General features: G+C 39.5%; 1 protein-coding gene across 2 annotated transcripts in view; it reads left to right on the top strand.

The window, feature by feature from the left end:
- Positions 1-2796: 2796 nt before the first annotated feature.
- RASSF8 (Ras association domain family member 8) overlaps positions 2797-18781 on the top strand; it is a 65882-nt gene continuing 49897 nt past the window's right edge. Inside the window, exon 1 of one of the 2 annotated variants that reach the window (XM_006090640.2) lies at positions 2797-2876. The gene's annotated coding sequence lies outside the window, so the exon portion shown is untranslated. Of the gene's footprint in view, positions 2877-13233; positions 13347-18781 lie in introns of those variants that run through there. The other variant, XM_023755503.1, reaches the window with a different exon arrangement.

Below are 18781 nucleotides of genomic sequence, written 5' to 3'. Positions count from 1 at the left end.
GTCTTAGAAAGCAGCTCTTCCAGGGGTATACTTACCAAAACTCTCCTGCCAACGCACGGCGCCTCCCGCAGAGCCTGCACTTTCTGAGCCACAGCAAAGGCAGCTTTATGATGTCTGGTTTGCAGAAGGAGCCTTCTTTTTCTCTTCTTCAGGTCTTTCCCAACATTACCATCAGTTTGATGTTTTCTCTTAAAACTTTGGCCCCACCATGTGTTCTTCCTTATCACTGGTCCACATCAAAGATCATGCTATTCCTTTCTCAGTGCTTGATGTCCCAGTGTTGCATTTGTCTGATGTGTGTTCTGTAGGAAAATACAGCTTCTGTTAATACGGTTATCTTGTCCTTTAATCTGTATGCATTTAAGAGTGGTTCTTTTGGCTGACTCAAATTGGAGTAATAGATCTTCAATAAAGACACCTCACTTATTTGATGAATATTTATCAAAACTCTGAAAATAGCTCTCTGGCGTATGGGATATTAAAGTGTTAGCGAGGGAAAGGGGACCCCACCCAAGTAATCAATGGATAGCTTGTCTAGTAAAGTTTAGGACATGTATTTTTCAAACTGGTCTAAACAAAAATGATTGCGTGGCTACTTAAAAATAATTGATCATATAATTTGCTTGTCTTATCATTCTCCTTTGTTCTTGATTTCCTGCATGACATTTAGTTACAAATTGTAAGACTCACAGTGCATTTCAGTTCCTATGGTTTATGGATCAGTTTATGAGCCCAAAAGGGAAAGGTGCAGGAAAAAGTGGGAATACGTATTAGAAGCAGCATGGGTTATGTAAATACCCTGGGATGGGAGTCTGGTAGGAAGAAAGCAAACACCTGAGTTCAGATCAGGGCTCCACCATTCGCTGGCCATGTGAGCCTAGAAATCTTTTTGAAATCTTAGTTTCCTCGTCCACAGAAAGGGTATTCTAGGATTTACCTTCACAAGGCTGTGAGCAGTGTCTCTGAGTTGTGCAGTGTTGCCTGGCACTTATTTACTGAGTGCCTACTATTCTCTAAAAGCAGGAACTGGATTCTGATCAGGTCACCTCATCTTTCTGAACCTCAGTCCCAGTGTGCAGGAGGCAGCGGGTCAGTGATTCTCTCTCATCATTGATGTTTCTACTAGAAGCCCAGCGCGCAAAATCATGCAGCCCCGCCCACCCGTGCCGGTCTTTGGTCGTTTCGGCATTAGGGACACAGGCCTTTTATATATATCTTAGGATTTCTCTCTCCTTCTCCCTCCCTCTCTGGATGATTAAGAACTCAAGAGCAGTCCGGCCAGCATCGTGGCTCAGTGGTTGAGCATTGGCCTATGAACTAGGAGGCCACAGTTAGGTTCCCTGTCAGGGCATATGCCCTGAACATCAGCTGCCTCTTTACATCCCCCACCAGGGACTGCGCTTGCAACTTGGGAATCGAACCAGTGACCTCTCGGTGCCTGGGATGATGCTCAATCCACTGAGCCACACCAGCTGGGCTCCTCTGGCTTCTTTAGAAGATAAGTAGTAGGTCCATTGAGGCCAGGACTCTAACCCATCTGATATAAGAGGGTGAAACAGGAATTCTGTGATATCTAGTTGGCTTCAAGCCTACTCATTTTCATTAGAAAAAAATTTAATGTGATCGCTAGTCTCTTTTTCTTGTAAAACTTGGAAACATGCAGTTAGGCATCTTTGCGCTGCAGCTGTAACACTATGTAAAAAAATAATATGGAAATGAATGGCATTTTTATAAAAACTATTAAGTTATATGAAGTGTTAGTTTAGTAACCAGATTTGGAGACAATGTCTCCATTCAGGGTTATAGTAGCTGAGCAGGGAGAACCCAGGTAAGGAAGGGGAGGCTTTGGACTAACTTCTCCCTTGCTCAGTTGTGTTTGAAGTTTATACATTTTCTGGTAGCTTGCATCAGATTTGGGGGCTTCCAGCTCTTTCTTTTTATACTCTTTCTAATTTAATATTTCATATTATTTTATAACTAAGAATTTGATTGTAACTTTTTGGTGGCATTTTCTATTCATAACAAAAGTAGTTCAGTTTCTTGGTATATTAAAAAAATTGTTGAAGGAAGATGGTCTTGTTACTAAAGTAAACCTTTCTATAAATAAATGCAGAAACATCTGTTAAGGGCATAGTCTGAATGTAGCAGACATAAGAATTGCGTCAATTCTCGCCATGTAGCCAAGACTTCTTTCTTAGGCTTTCTTTCTAACATCATGGCAGAGTTTCACATTCTCACAGCATTAGGCGATAGAGCGGTCAAAGAACTGGTGCCAAGTTACACTCTTTGCTACCCAGTGGTTGTAATTTGTACTCACCAAGGAAGAGTGCGGCGTGCTTTTGTTTGTAATTTTTAGTAACGAAAGCTTGACTCTCTCCTTCAGCTTCATTTTTAGGCCCTGTCCTTAGGCAATTTTCCAAATGTCTGTTAAACTGCTTTCAAGAAATTATTGTGGGATCGCAGGGAGCTTTGGTCAGGAGAAAAAGAAGGCAGGAAGTCTTTCCTAGAGCACCATAGGCCCATCAAATGACCTTTTTAAGAAACAACTGAAATTCCTTTCCCAAAGGCACAAAAATACTAATTGAAACCAAACCAAACAAACCCACCCCACAAGTACTGCAATTCAAGTGACTGAAGGGAGGGTCCGCAAGGGGAGGAGAAATTCTTGGGAAAACTATTTGAAGCTGAAAGCTCGTGTATTTTTGCTCTTTAATGATTATAAGTTACAATGGGGTGCTTTAGCATTTTTAAGATAAAAGTAAGCCAGGCCGATGAGAACACTGTGTACCCTTTCAGGTGCCTGTGCCTGGTGCTCTACCCTCCCTCAAGACTACCTCACACTCTTCCCGCTTGAGGACAGACTCCGGCTCAACAAGGTGAGTCTGTAAGTTTGTGCTCCTTACTGCATCCTAGAAGAGTATCACTTACAGGGATTTAAAAAAATATTTTTTCAAAGTTTGGTAGGTTTGAAGAATTGCAGTCACTGTGAACTCTTAAGAATCATTTGTAAGCCCTTTATTTAGGTAAGTGTCAGTGTGGTTAACAGTGGTACCTTTTGCCACTCTAATGTAAATCCTAGGTTCAAATTTGGGTTGATGCTGCTAGCATTCGGTTCCAAACTTGGACTCTAAGGCAAAATTTTACAAATTATATCACCACTCTTGGGCTTCCTGAACACGCTTCTAGTAATGCTTTAAACCAGGGGTGGGAAACGTCCTGCCCATAGGCTATATTAGGCCCGCAAAATCATTTGGTCTCGCCCTAAGTGTTTTGCCTCATTGGATAGTGTTGGCCGGCGAACTGAAGGGTTCCAGGTTCAGTTCCCATCAAGGGCACGTATCTTGGTTGCAGGCTCCATCTCACATTGATGTTTCTCTCTCTCTGTCTCTCCCCTTCCCTTCCACTCTCTCTAAAAATCAATGGAGAAAATGTCCTCCAGTGAGGATTAACAAAAAACAAAACAAAACAAAATCATTTGGTCCAGTCCTGCCAAGGCATTACGGTTGAGTTAATTAAATGTTTGACCAAATATAGCAGGCAAATTTTTAAGTTGATGATTTTGTATGGCCCATGAATCTATAATAATAAAAGGGTAATATGCTAATTAGACCAGACAGCTGAATGACCTTCCAGATGTCATTCCGGACGAAGCTGCAGCAGTGGGGGCCAAGGCAGAGGCAGAGTGGTTAGGGGTGATCAGGCAGGCGAGTGGTTAGGGCAATCAGGCAGGCGAGCAGTTAGGGGTGATCAGGCAGGCAGGCAGAGTGGTTAGGGGTGATCAGGCAGGCGAGTGGTTAGGGGTGATCAGGCAGGCAAGCAGGCGAATGGTTAGGAGCCAGCGGTCCTGGATTACGAGAGGATGTCTGGCTGCCAGTTTAGAGGATGTCTAAACTGGCAGTTGGACATCCCCCAAGGGGTCCTGGATTGCGAGAGGGTGCAGGCTGGGCTGAGGGCCCCATGCACGAATTTTGTGCACCAGGCTTCTAGTGATGTTATAAATATCCAAATGGCCCTTGGCAGAAAAAAGGTTCCCCACCCCTACTTTAAATGGACAATCTCTTATAAACCAGAGACCTATGCATTTCTAGCAGTGAAAGGCTAGAAGGTTTCGATAAGTCTGAAATACATCCTATAGTTTGAGCTTCCATCTCTTTAGTAGTGTTACTAGTTGGCTCCATTAAGTAAAGGGCACACAGAATCCTTGGAGGTGAGAATACACAACTAAATTATTTTCCAGTTGCTTTTCATATGTTTGATGTGTGTAATCTCTTAATCTCTTGAACATTCAAGTGACTTACTGGTCCCAGGAGGGAAAATAGTTTGACTTTATTTGTAGTAAGTGAATTACTTATGAATAAACTGTTCACATTTTACAAGTGAATAAAGTGTGTAAGGGTACCAACCAGCATGCTGTCTCATAAATTCCTTAGTCCCTCATTTGCAGAAGTTATGTGTTTGCATTTTTGCCTAGATGATGAATTTCAGGGGTCTCACATACATTCATTCCCCCATGGAATAAAAAACGTATAACCTTAGAGCCTTCTAGTAATTACTAGACTGTGTGGAAGGAATGGATTTCTGGAAGCACAAGTCTGTATTCTCATTGATTCACTTGTTCTGGACTCTGTTGCATTGTTTGTGGGTTAGGAAACCAGGGCTAGGCCACTAGTGTTGAGAGTCAATGATAGTCTGATTATAAAAAGGCAGTTGTGTATGTCCATGTGAGACCTGAAAAATCCTAGTTGGGCCCTACTTGTTGTAGCGCCTATTTGTAATACAGTCTAAAGAAGAGCATAAGAAAAAAAAAAGTATTATGTAGCTAAACTGACTAAAGTTCTCTCCATGATTAGATAGGCACTTAAATTTTAGTTTTAGCTTCCACTGCTAATAAAGCTGTTTCATAAATCTTTCTTTTATACATCAATTATTTCTGTTGAGGTGGATTTATAGAGTATTAAATTATACCAAGAAGGAATTGTAGTTCAAGTTTAGTATTGAAGGATTGTGTACATTGAGTTTGAACAGTTTAATTATTTTGTTTCTTTTTGAAAGCGACTAGTTATCCGCTAATACAGGTAGGAGATGTATGAGTTGCTTGGAGTTTGCTGCTGAAGAGTTTTCATTTTTTCATTGTTTCTGCTCCAAGGCTCAGTATACTAAGAATTAAATGACTTTGATTCTTGACTTCAAGTGCAAAGAGGCTCCTTGAGCACACTGCTTTATTTTCCTTTTGAAATTAAGTTTTGTTTGTTTAAAATAAATGAAGGGCTCCTGGGCTAGGGTAAAGCTAGCTATGCATGAAATTTGTAAAACTTTTTGCCTGTGCTGGTTACTGAAGTAACCCGGCTTACTCATAGAGGGAAGGGTATGTGAGTTCCCCAAGTCTTTATGAATGAGGCATCTAATTTTAGACATGCTAACTTTGATGAGCAACAAAACCAGCCTGTAATTCTCAGCATTGTTACACTGTAAACCACCTTAAGCTTTTTTCATGGAGTTACTTTAAATTTTTAATGTCTTGCAATCAGATTATCTCTACTAAAGCACATTTTCTCCATAAAGATGCAGTTTTCCCCAACATTATTCTTTTAAAGCATAATGATAGAGAATAATTCAGTTTATTACAAGGCATCTTTGTTAGGTTTATAAATTTGAAACTATGAGAGCAAACCCATATTTTCTGTTAAAAAAGACAGATTGGGTAAAACAAATAAGACTTCAATATTGTTTATTTGCTTCTCTTTCTGTTTGAAATAGGACTTCCCCAATCCCCTTTTCTTGTACCTTCCTGTAAAACCATTAGTGAGGGGGAAATAACAATAAACAGGATTTAGCTCTATACATTTCCTTCAAAATGGCCTTGCAAATAATTTCCCATAGTTTCTGTGATGAAGCATATGGTGGTAATATACTGTGCCTCTGGTAATGAGGAGTAGTTTCAAAATATTCCCCACATTTTATATTTTAAGCGTGTATGTGTGTGTTTTCAGGTTAGGTTTTTATATGCTTATTCTTGGTTTTCATGGTTTAGATTGGGACATTTCTGAGTAAAACTGGTAAAGCGATGGTTTATTGTTGTTACAGGTAATTCATGCACACAGATTTTAGGAAGCTTGAAATGATCTTGGGGAGAAAACAGCTTGGTAGAAGGGGGGCCGTTTTCTGTAATTTAAGTTGTCATAGTAACCTGCATCAAGACACGTACTTGGAATCCAGGCCTGAAGAATTTCAGTGACAATAAACATTCCAATCGCATTCATCATCCGTTTTTTTTTTTCTTCCAAGAAAGGAGCCATCTATTGTGACCTAATTATTTCATTTCTGTTTTTAGAACATGGGTAGCAGTTTGCATTTTTTAGCATTTTGAAACTTCCCTGGTAGAGTAAAAAGGAAAAGTTTAGCTGTATATTTGAAGTTGACATTTTTTGATGATCTCAAATTCATTTCAGGTGGCAAGATAGGTTCACTATATGGTTACTTAACGAAGAAAAAAAAAACAGGATTTGAAAAAATTGACATATACATTTGTTAAATGCAAGGCTAATGTTAAGAGTATTGAAGTCTAGTTTTTACGAAATGCTGATCTGGGAATGTTTTTATTTTCCTAGTGTCAAATTGTTAATATTTTTATTTTATGTCATTTTGGGTTATTAAATACAAGTGTACTGAAGTAAAAAAAAGATGAGATTGTTTTTATTAGCAGAATGAGTTTACTTTGAGAAATTATATCCAGATATTATTTTTAGATGGGCTATCTTTCACAGAGAATAGTAGAATTTTTTTTCTAAAGAAAAAGCTTTTTTTTTATTTGTTTCTCTCTTGCCTTTCGCAAAATACTGTTTGTTTATTAAGACAATATGCAGTTACAATTGTTCTCCATAAGTAAGAAATGTTAAGAGAAACAGGATGTAAGGGTGTGAGTGTCCATTCATTTTAGGAAACTTGGAAAATAAATTGGAAGAGTTTGTGGCTAGTCTAAAATATATATATATACATGTATATATATATATACACACACACACAAAATTGGAATTTATGGGATGTAACTGTAGTTATTTGTAGCTAAAAAGTGTTAATAATCTTACGTATGAGAATCTTAATCAAATGAATAATTTCTTTTAAAAACATAAATTAATAAAATTTAAATTTTAGAAAGTATAAAGATAGATTTAGAAAGCCTAAGCAATCCATTTACTGGCAAAATGTAAAGGAAAATAAAATCACCCATTATCTCACTGTTTAGAAAATTCCTCACTTAATATTTTATGAGAAGTATCTGTAATTTTTTAAACAGAATTGGAATTAAGCTGTCAATAGCAAAAAATACTAATAATGGTGAAACTTTATCTTCTTTTAGAATTAACAGCATAACCAGCTATTATCACTCTAACTAAAATAGCGTTGAAATTCAAGGTAGTGAATTAAGAAAAGAAAAAGGACTGAAAGAGAGAATTGGAAAGCATAAAATTTTATAGTTAATAAATCACCAAGATGATAAACTGAAACTAATAGAGTGTACTAAGTTTTCATTATATATAATGTAATGTGACCTATATAGTAGTAATAACCAGTTCAAAAATATGAGGGGAAAAAAGAGCCCATTCATAGTAGCAACAAAAGGTATGCTAAAGATTAAACTTTGTAAGAAATGTGAATGGCATGTAGGAAGGAAACTATTAAACTTTACTGGGAAGATGTGGACACACTTTCTAGATACAAAGACAATTAATTAATTATTTTCATTCTCTTTATATTTGTAAGTTTAATATAATTTTAATCAAAATCTCAGCATTAATCTTTTACAGGTCATTGATTCTGAATTTCATTTTCATAGAAAAAATCAGAGCCAGAAAATGCTTATATACAGAGGAATAATAATGTAGGAGAACCTGTAATGCTAGATATTAATAAAAATATAGTATGATGTTATAAAACAGACAGATATTTGGAAGAGAATAGAAAGCCCAGAAGAATGTTGTATTGATAAAATGTCATTATAAATTATTAATATAAAAGTATAGTAAAAAATATACCAGATGAGAATGCCCATGAATATCTGCTGGATTTTGGAAAAGATAAATTAAAATGCAGTAGCAAAGGTTAAAAAGGAATGATTTATATATAATTGCATTGAAAAAAAATTAGCATATGCCAAATCACTAAAAGTATTCTCTCTGTATATAATACCTATATGTAAAGAATTATTTCAAATTAGTAAGAAAATACTCAATGCCTAATTAAAAATCAGTTTTGTAGTGTTGTTGTTTTTTAAATATATTTTATTGATTTTTTTACAGAGAGGAAGGGAGAGAAATAGAGAGTTAGAAACATCGATGAGAGAGAAACATCGATCAGCTGCCTCCTGCACATCTCCTACTGGGGATATGCCCGCAACCAAGGTACATGCCCCTGACCGGAATCGAACCTGGGACCCTTCAGTCCACAGGCCGATGCTCTATCCACTGAGCCAAACCGGTTTCGGCCAGTTTTGTAGTTTTTGGTAGACAGTTTAATAAAAATATATACAGATATAGACCCAAAGATTTGTTTAATATTAATGTTTAACAAAGAAATGTTATATCTTGTGTGTTATATTATAAGACTCAAAAACATGCACATGACCTATACATAAAATGTAACATAAGCAGACCTATATAATTCCTAATATTGGCAGTGGGAGAGTTAAGGTTCTATCCTATATAATAAAAGCCTAATATGCTAAGTGTCCGGTTGGCCGTTCAACCAATCAAAGCATAATATGCTAATGATATGCTAAGGCCGCTCAACCTGTTGCTATGACATGCACTGACCACCAGGGGGCAGATGCTCCAACTGGTAGGCTAGCTTGCTGCTGGGGTCTGGCTGATCGGGACTGAGCGAGACGGGCCGGACATGCCCTGGAGCCCTCCTGTGGTCCCTCCCTGGCTGGCCAACCTCCCACATCCCTCCCTGACCCCCGATCATGCACCGGTGGTGCTCCTCAGCCTGGCCTGCACCCTCTCGCAAACTGGGACCCCTCAGGGGATATCGGAGGGCCGGTTTCGGCCCGACCGCAGAACAACCAGTCGCTATGATGTGCACTGACCACCAGGGGGCAGATGCTCAATACAGGAGCTGCCACCTGGTGGTCAGTGTGCTCCCAGAAGGGGAGTGCTGCTCAGCCAGAAGCCAAGCTCATGGCTGGCAAGTGCAGCAGCGATGGGGGGAGCCTCTCCCACCTCTGTGGCAGCGCTAAGGAGCGGGCCTAAGCTGGCAGTTGGACATCCCCCGAGGGCTCCTGGACTGTGAGAGGGTGCAGGCCGGACTGAGGGACCCCCTTCCCCCTCCCTGAGTGCATGAATATCATGCACAGGACATCTAGTCTATATATACAAAAGCCTAAGTGACCATTACAACCGTAGACCAAACAACTGGTCAACCGAACGACCGGTAGACTGGTTGTTATGATGTGCACTGACCACCATGGGGCAGACGCTCAACGCAGGAGCTGCCCCCTGGTGGTCAATGCGCTCCCACAGCCAACCTACTGTGGCTGGCCAACCTCCCACTGTCCCTTCCCCCGGCTGGCTGGGTGGTTAGTGCACTCTTACAGCCAACCTCCCATGGCTGGCCAACCTCCTGTGGTCCCTCCTCTCCCCCCCCCCGCCCCCCCCCCCGATCGGCCCCAATCGCTGGCCAGGCCAAAGAACCCCACCCGCGCATGAATTCATGCTCCGGGCCTCTAGTGTTCATATAATGCAACTATAAGGTAGACTACTCTGTAGCCAATAACAGAATCTGTTTGTTTACCTATTTACCCACCTACTTACCTAGTTTGTTTAACTATTTAATTAAATGGAAAAATAATAGTAACTTAAAAAGTGACAATGTAAAGACATAACCTATCTATACTAATAAAAGAGTAATATGCAAATTGGTCACAATGCCCTCATAGTCACGACTGGATATGCTAATTAGTCACGACCAGTATGCAAATTGATCATCACTCCAACACACAAGATGACCACCCCCATGTGGTCAAAGAGGGCTGCCACAAGATGGCCTGCAGGGAAAGGTAGTTGGGGGTGACTGGGCCAGCAGGGGAGCAGTTAGTCATTGATCAGGCTGGCAGGGGAGCGGTTAGGGGGTGATCAGGCTGGCAGGCAGGCGAGCAGTTGGGAGCCAGCAGTCCTGGATTGCAAGAGGGATGTCTCACTGCCCATTTAGGGCCTAAAGGGGCAGTCGGACATCCCCTGAGGGGTCCCAGATTGGAGAGGGTGCAGGCTGGGCTGAGGGACACCTCCCAGTGCATGAATTTCGTACACTGGACCTGTTTGACTGTTTCACCATTTGACTGTTCGATCAGTCTCTATGACACTCACTGACCCCCAGGCGGTAGATGCTCCGACCGGTTGGTTAGCTTGTTGCTGGGTCAGGCAGATCAGGACTGGGTGAGACGGGCCGGATGCACCCTGGAGCCCTCCCGTGGTCCCTTCCCGGCCCCAATCAGGAATGGGCGAGATGGGCTGCACATGCCCTGAAGCCCTTCCACGGTCCCTCTCGGCCGGCCAATCTCCTGTGGTCCCTCCCTGGCCAGGCCGAGGGACCCTACTGGTGCACGAATCTGTGCACTGGGCCTCTAGTCTATATATATAAAAGCCTAAGAGACCGGCCGACTGATAGCTATGGCATGCACTGACCACCAGGGGGCAGACGCTCAACGCAGGAACAGAAACCACAGGCATGGAAACATGGAACAGACGGATGAATCTCAGAGGGAAGCGGGGGGGGGGGGGGGCGGGAAGAGATTAACCAAAGATCTTATATGCATACTGGAGGCAGGTTCACGGATTCGTGCACCAGTGGGGTCACATGGCCTGGCCTGAGTCCTCTCGCAATCCGGGACTTCTCGGGGGATGTTGGAGAGCCAGTTTTGGCCCGATCCCTGCAGGCCAGGCCAAGGGATCCCACCAGTACACAGATCCGTGCACCGGGCCTCTAGTGTGAATTATAATATCCTTATATCATCACAAATTTTTAAAGCATATTTACATAGACAATAAATTAGAAGGCAGTATACAAAAGTACTAATGATGATTATCTCTAAGAACTACAGGAAAATAATTTTTGTTAACTTTAAATTGTTATTACAGATTTTCTAATACAAACGTATTTATATTCAGAAAGTTGAAAATAGATTTAGGTTAAAAAACAAATATCTAATATTTCATTATATGCCTTTTTGAAAAGAATGTACTTACTGTAAAGACATATTTTTTGTGATGAACTATATGCAGAAATTAATAACAAGGGATCTACAGAGTCACTAGGCAGGGCTGATCAGACTGCATTCCTGGCTGCCATTCATATTAGACTGTGGTGTGTACCTGTGCATCTGGTATCGTGCTTCCTGGAAATGTGGGGCCCAGCATCCCTGGGAATGATAAAGAGCATTGTGTCCCTATGTTTAATATATCTGGAAATTGCACAGCTGTTAGTTCTTCTGTCTGTATAAATTACTTCAGCTGGGCTATTGGGTAAGTTTTATGTGTAGATGTTTCTTCTGTGTTATGTACTTACTTCTCACACTTCCTTAATGGATCTTTATAGTCCATTGGACTAACATTGTAGTTGGTGATCATATCTCACTGCACATGTGGTTCCTCAGTTTACAGTGGAGGGTTGATCTATATTGTTTGAATTAAGCACTTTTTTGGCACTGAAAGGCATGAATGATACTGTTGAACCACACCCACCTTTTCCTGTAAACTCTCCTGTGGTATGCAGTTTTTCCTTTGTGCTTTCCTGTTTTTTTGATGAATCATAATCTAAATAGGAGACATTCTTTTGGTAAATATTTCACGTATGAATTTTTATATGCATCTAGTAGACTGTGTGAATCAAGAACATTTGTGCATCCGCTATAGAGCTGTTTTACTTCCTTGGGGGAAAAATCTAGCTGCACCTTGAAAATTGATAGAATAATTGATAATATACATACCAAATGTGTTTTTCTTATAATTTGTAAACAAGTTCTAATACTACAAAACATGAGGAAGTAATAGACCTCAAGGTTTGGATCATTTGCAGAAGGATAAAAGCCTTTTCACCATCACCTTCCATAGTTCTCTTTATTAGCAAATCTGTATTCACACGTAGTATTGCTATGTTTGGGTTTGCAGAGAATCTACTGGGAGTTAGACAGGTAGTAACTAATTATAGTCATGTCATAAATTATGCAATAGTGGGATGAAGAAGGTGCTGTGGGAGCACTTTAACTGGGTAGAGGTTAAGGAAGGCTGTTTATGGATATCACTTGAGCAGGTGAGTAGGTTTCTAAGGAGTGGGAGAAGGCCACCTAGGACAGCCTGGCAAACAGTGTATGCAAAGCCTAGAAAGGGACATAGGAGCATGATGTGTTTGGGGCAAACAAGTGCAGCTGAGTGTGAATTATGGTAATTACTTGAAAGGATCAAAATGATTTAAAAGTAGACAAAGTTGTAGTTGGAGGATAAGTAGAAGTATTAATGATTTGGAGTAACCCAAACTTCAGATATCTCTGTAAGCAGGAAGTTGCTCATGCTTTTTATTCTTGACAATTTGTGTATAATCTCAAGAAATTAAATATGTAACATATTCTTATGCTTCAAGAAGATATTGCTACTTTAAAATGTTCTTACTTTTAAAATTAGATATAAATAGGTAACATTAAGAGCTATACTGTTTCCAGCAAGTTGATTCAATATTCCATTCAGTTTGTTAATATTTTCTCCTGTGAGCAGCTCAAGCCACTTTTATTGTGCAGATTCTTTGCAGATTTTGCCTTACCAGAATGTGAATTGTTTGGAGGATGAAATAATTAAAGATTGCTCTTTTTTTTTTTTGTACAGCAAATAATGGTTTTAGAAAAACAGATTGATATTTACTGCTATTTTTTTTCCATTTTGCTTCCAAAGATTGTTAGAATGTATACTCTGAATCTTTTTTACTATATCAAGAAATAGAAATGTAAATTGTAATTTTTACTGTTAACAAAATAGTTATTTCATCTAGAAATATTTACATTCTAATGTGAAAAATAAAATAATGTCATGTGGGTGACTTACCTTAGCTCTAGTACTGTTTTGCCTGCTTCATTTTGTATTTCTCCAGTGCTACACCACCACATATTTCAAGCATATGTATAAAATCTTAATTTTATTTTTCATTTGGAAAGCACTTTGAAGATTCGGATTTGATGTTAAAGAAACCAAGACAGAGTTGGAGACTGGTTTGCTTCCTCTAAAAATATTCTCTAGGGCAAAAACTCCTCTGCGCATCTTTGTGGACCCAGTGTCTAGCCAAGTAGATAAAGATCAATCAAATAGGTGAATATATCTTTTTATTCTCAGAGCCTGAATTACACTAATTTTTTTTTTTTTACTTCCAATTAGTCCAATGTTCTTTCCTAGCCACTGGTACTTTCTCATCTGATTTACTACTGCAAAATGGATTTATAAAACAGCAGCATTCCCAAGGTTTCAAGTAATGTATAAATCATAACTGCCAGCTATCATAACCCCCCCCCACCCACCCACTCTCACAGGAAATCTAAGCTTAATATGTGAGGACAAGAGGACTATCTGGGCTGAGAACCGATGGCTATGCTAGGTTATTCCTGAATGAAGTAGAATTCCACACTCAACGATGGATAGACTTTGTGCTCTTCAATATACTGTTCACACTTTTTGTTGTTGTTGCTAATCCTCATCTGAGGATATTTTTTCTATTTATTTTTAAAGAGAGTGGAAGGGAAGATTGGAGGGAAAAAGAGAGAGCGATTCATGTGATAGAGACACATTTATTGGCTGTCTCCTGCATGCACCCCAACCGACCAGGACTGGGGATCAAACCTGCAATTGAGGCACGTGCCCTCAATTGATTGGAAATTGAACCCACAACCCTTTGGTCCAAAGGATGCTCTAGTGAGTCAAACCGGCCAGGGGCCACACTTCTTTTGATAAAACCACAGAGTCAAAACTTGCATTAGGATCATAGGCTTTATTTGTAGACTAGTGTTTCTATGCAGGTGGGAAATTTGTGAGAGCAATTTGTGATTGAAGGGATGCTCCTGGCATTTAGTGAATGGGGGCTAGTTGCCAGGCATCCTGTTGTGCACAGGACAGTCCTACATAGTGGAGTTAAAATGGTCCACTATACTTTCCTAACAAAAAACCACAATGAACATAACTTTTTACTGAGATGAAAGTGTGGGTGCAAGAGATTAGGGGCATAAGATCAAGAGTTCCTTTTAAGACATGTTGAGTTTGAGATGTCTACTGGATGTCCAAGTGGCAAGGTTGACTAGGTATCTGAATGTGAGGTTGAAGTCAGAGAGAGGTCTGAGCTAGAAATATAAATATGGGAATTGTCAAGTATTTCAAGTTATGGTCAAGTTGAATAGATCACCAGGGAAAATACTAGAGGACTTACATAGTAACGATTGAGATTTGGAATACTCAAGCATGAGTAAAGCACTGAGAATAGGAGATTGAGAAGGATTACTAACTAGGGAGGTTGGAGGAAAGCCAAATGAAGAAAGTGCATCAGGAACATGGAGTGATATATATTGATTCTTAGATTCAACATGAAGGTGTTAAAAATGGTTCACAGTGAGAATTGGAATGGCAAGAAGTGCATGACTAATTATGGAAGAAATAATGATCCTAGTTTTTTAGATCTCGGTATTTCATTGCAAAAGTTATATCTTTATATATTGCATCCACGTATGAATGAACGTGGTAGCAGTACGACAGAAGTTTTTATTGCAGTTTCTTTGGGGTGAGGCCTGATGACGTTTTGGTTTGTGTCAGCTCCATTTCTAAGGGCTGATTCAGCCATGTGTCCATGGAAAGAAGTCCCCATTGAAATTGGTAGACTTTGACTTTGGTCAGTATTACATAATCAAGAGGCCCTTGAAAATTTCCTCAGAACCTCTTTTCCAAAAAGATTAGTCAATTGTTTCCCAGAATAGCTCTCCTCATCCTGATGAGCAATATAATTTTTGATAATGTTAGTTACTCTTTCAGGCCCTTACTTCCTCTTCACCTTCAGTTCCACAAACACCTGAGCTAATCAAGTAAATGTGATAACACGATTAATTAATTTTGAGACTGACCCATGAACTTCAGTGATAATCTAGCATCTTTAAAGCTCTTGAAGCAATTAAGTATAATGCTTATCCTGCTTAATTGTTTATTAAATGGGAGAGTATATTAGTTCAAGGTTTGCACTGTGATTGCAGACTGCCTTGATTCAGATCTTGGCCTTCCCCTAATGAGGTGTGTGATCTTGGGCACATTTTGGAACTTCTCTTTGTCATGGTTTCTTTTTCTAAGAGTAGGGTTAATAACATTATCTACCTCTTGAGATTATTATGAGAATTAAATAAAATGATACATGCAAAGCACCTTGAGTAGTTCCTGGCATATGGTAAGTGCTTAGTAAATATTACCAATGGCTTTTTAAAGAGCTGTCAGGCATTTACTATTTTAAAAGTGAGAAAACCAAATCTGTTCTTCTTCCCCAAATAACATTGTCATTGCCAATGAATATTTGAGTTTGATTATGTGAATTGCAGTTATTTAGCCTTTTTTCAGTGGCTGGAAATGGCTTCATGTATTTTTGAAGATGGAAGAATAGAAGAAGTCTTCCCATCTGGCCTCGTATCAGTCTATCACTCTTGACACCTAAACAGAACTGTGCTTGTATGTTATTTATATTATTACTAATTAGGTGAGCTGAATTTTTAAAAAAGTGTGAGGACCGTGGTTAGCATCTACATTTGTTTTTTCTTGGACATTCTGTGTCCATGATGTCTCCTTCCAGCTGTGCAGTTCCATCTCTGCGCTCTGTCCCTCCACCCAAGTTTATAGAATCAAAATGAAGGAGAGTGTATCTCCCAGAGTAAGAAGGTGACGAGGCTTCCATGCAGTCAGCAGCACATTACCCATGGCGTTCTTTGTTGGCATGAGCTCATCCGCAGGGAGCTTGGCAATGTTTACCCTATAAAAAGAGCAGAGTTCTCCTTGGGTGGTGTGCCCACAGGACTTCCCTCCCAGCTCCTCTCATTTCCTTCTATACAGTAATTCAAGTATATTTTATAAACCATGGGAAAACGTGGCTTCTCTATTGAGAGCCATCTGGTGGGACAGCTCTTTAGTGCTCATAAAACTCTTTTAAATAGATGAGTCTAGGTTGGTGCTCCTAAGCAAACTAATGAGAAAAATATTCTTATCAGTGTCCTACAGATGAAGAAATGCTCTTGCCTGAGTTTAAGGGAGTCCAGGGACACAGGGTTAAAATTAGCAGTGAGCCCAGGTCCGCTGACTCTTCAAATCCTGTGTCCTTCCACTTTTATTGCTTTCCAGTCAGAGTCACCGAGCTCACTGAGATCCTGTCATGGGACCTGGACTAGTAGCCAAGCCACCTGTTCATTAGGAACTATATTCACAGAGTTAGAAGTTCAGATAATACCCTAAGATTTAACCCTGTTGTTAACTGTTGAAAACTTAACTTATTATTATTATTATTTTTTATATTTTATTGATTTTTTACAGAGAGGAAGGAAGAGAGATAGAGAGCTAGAAACATCGATGAAAGAGAAACATCAATCAGCTGCCTCATGCACACACCCCACCGGGGATACGCCCGCAACCAAGGCACATGCCCCTGACCGGAATCGAACCTGGGACCCCCCCCAGTCCACAGGCCGACGCTCTATCCACTGAGCTAAACCAGCTAGGGCAGAAAACTTAACTTTTTATAATAAAAGGATCTGGTTTCCTTTTAGCTATATTGTTCATTCTTCCTGGTTATGTATTATAAGCAGTTTCTAACTAACTTTTAAAGGTTAAGTTTAGAGGATGGGCTTTTTTTCATTTCATGTATACTTTGTCATTAAAGTTGATTTCATGTTGATAGATGTTCTTTTTCTTTCAATGTGGCTAGTGTTGAATAGACCTAGATTAAAACTCTTTCTGAAATTCTTGGAAGCGTGTAATTACCAGTTCTTATCCTGTACTTGCTAGGTAGGTGAGTGGTCTCAGGAAGAATAAAATGGTTCTATTTTTGAAACCATTATTTTTCTAAACCTCATTCTAAGTAAATAGCACATTTCCCTGTTGCATGGACAAACCTCAGACCTGTAGCATTGGTCTGAGGTATATGAGAGAGTGGACCTTTGTTGCTCATGGCGTTGTGTTTGTGCCTCTGCTCAGCAGATGCAGCCACAGCTGGCTGGTGCCATATGTCCAGTGACGTGCTGAGAGCTCATTCACTTCAGCAGCATTCACTTTGACAGCGACCTGTCTGTTCCAAGATCATACTCAGTGACCAGTCCCTACTGAGTTCTGAAAGATCCAAAGTCCTGTGGTAATACCAAATAGCTATTTTTATTAAGTAATTATTGTATGTCAGGTTGTATTTAAATCTTCATATTCATTGGTATTTAGCTCTGACAGATTTAAGGATTATTATTCCCATTTTAGAGTCAAGGAAACTAGTAAATTGTCTGAAGTCATACAGTTATTAAATGGAGAGGTCAGGATTTGAACTCAGGGCTACCCGACCAACCGCTCCCATATGAGGGATGGCAAAATATATCATGTGTATGGTACCTGTGCCCATGGCAGACATAACTAATTGATCGTGGTGTGTGTTCATGCTGATACTACTAATAATCCCTTTTGGCATTGCATTCTTGGCATCTCTAGGCAGTCACGTCGTAGCAAGATGAAACATATGTGCTATCCTTGACTGTAAATGTGTCTGTATTAACTTTCTTCTAAAGTCTAGTGTGTGTTTAAATTGGGCTTATTTGCTTTTAGAAAAGAATAGTCTAGCTGACGTTGCTCAGTGGTTGAGCGTCGACCTATGAACCAGGAGGTCATGGTTCGATTCCTGGTCAGGGCACATGCCCAGTTTGTGGGCTCAATCCCCAGTGTGGGGCGTGTGGGAGGCAGCCAACCAATGATTTGCTCTCATCATTGATCTCTCTCTCTCTCTCTCTCTCTCTCTCTCTCTCTCTCTCTCCCTCCCTCTCTCCCTCCCTCCCTCCCTCCCTCCCTCTCTCTCTCTCTCTCTCTCTCTCTCTCTCTCATCTCTCTCTCTCTCTCCATTCCTCTCTGAAATCAATAAAAATATATTAAAAAAGAAAATAAAATAATAAATAAATAATTGCATGTTCTATACCAGAAACAGGCATGCTAATATATTTCTATAGAAGTATTGATTGGTCTGGATAACCGAATTTAATGCAGGTTAAATTCCACTTAAAATAGCATAAAAAGTCATCTTTATGTCAAAAAAAACCTAAGGCAAGTTGATTACTGATTTATAATATTCACTTATTTGAAATTTTTCTCAAATGGATATTTGAAATAAAAAATTTTGGTGGTACTCAGAGTTTGTTATAATGAAATTAGATTTTTTTTAAATATAGAAAGCAGAAACTGACTGAAGTCTTCATTAAATTTTTATCATAGATCAAGATACTAATCCTTTAAGAATTAAATTTAGAACTCTTTTGGCTGTGAAGTCTTCATTAAATTTTATCATAGATCTAAATACTAGCCCTCTAAGAATTAAAACTGTGTTATGGCTGCAATTGTGGAAATAAAAATTTGTTAGGATTCAATTTATTTGTTTATTTGTTTATTTCAGTTCTTTTTTCTTTCAGACCTTACTGCTACTTCAACTGAAAATAGCGCTTTAAAAAAAATTCACATATGGTCAAATAGATGTTCCAGTGTTTCTCTTGCCC

Source organism: Myotis lucifugus, unplaced genomic scaffold (assembly GCF_000147115.1).
Source record: "Myotis lucifugus unplaced genomic scaffold, Myoluc2.0 scaffold_78, whole genome shotgun sequence".
NCBI classification, from domain to species: Eukaryota; Metazoa; Chordata; class Mammalia; order Chiroptera; family Vespertilionidae; genus Myotis; species Myotis lucifugus.
This window is presented reverse-complemented; position numbering and strand designations above follow the sequence as displayed.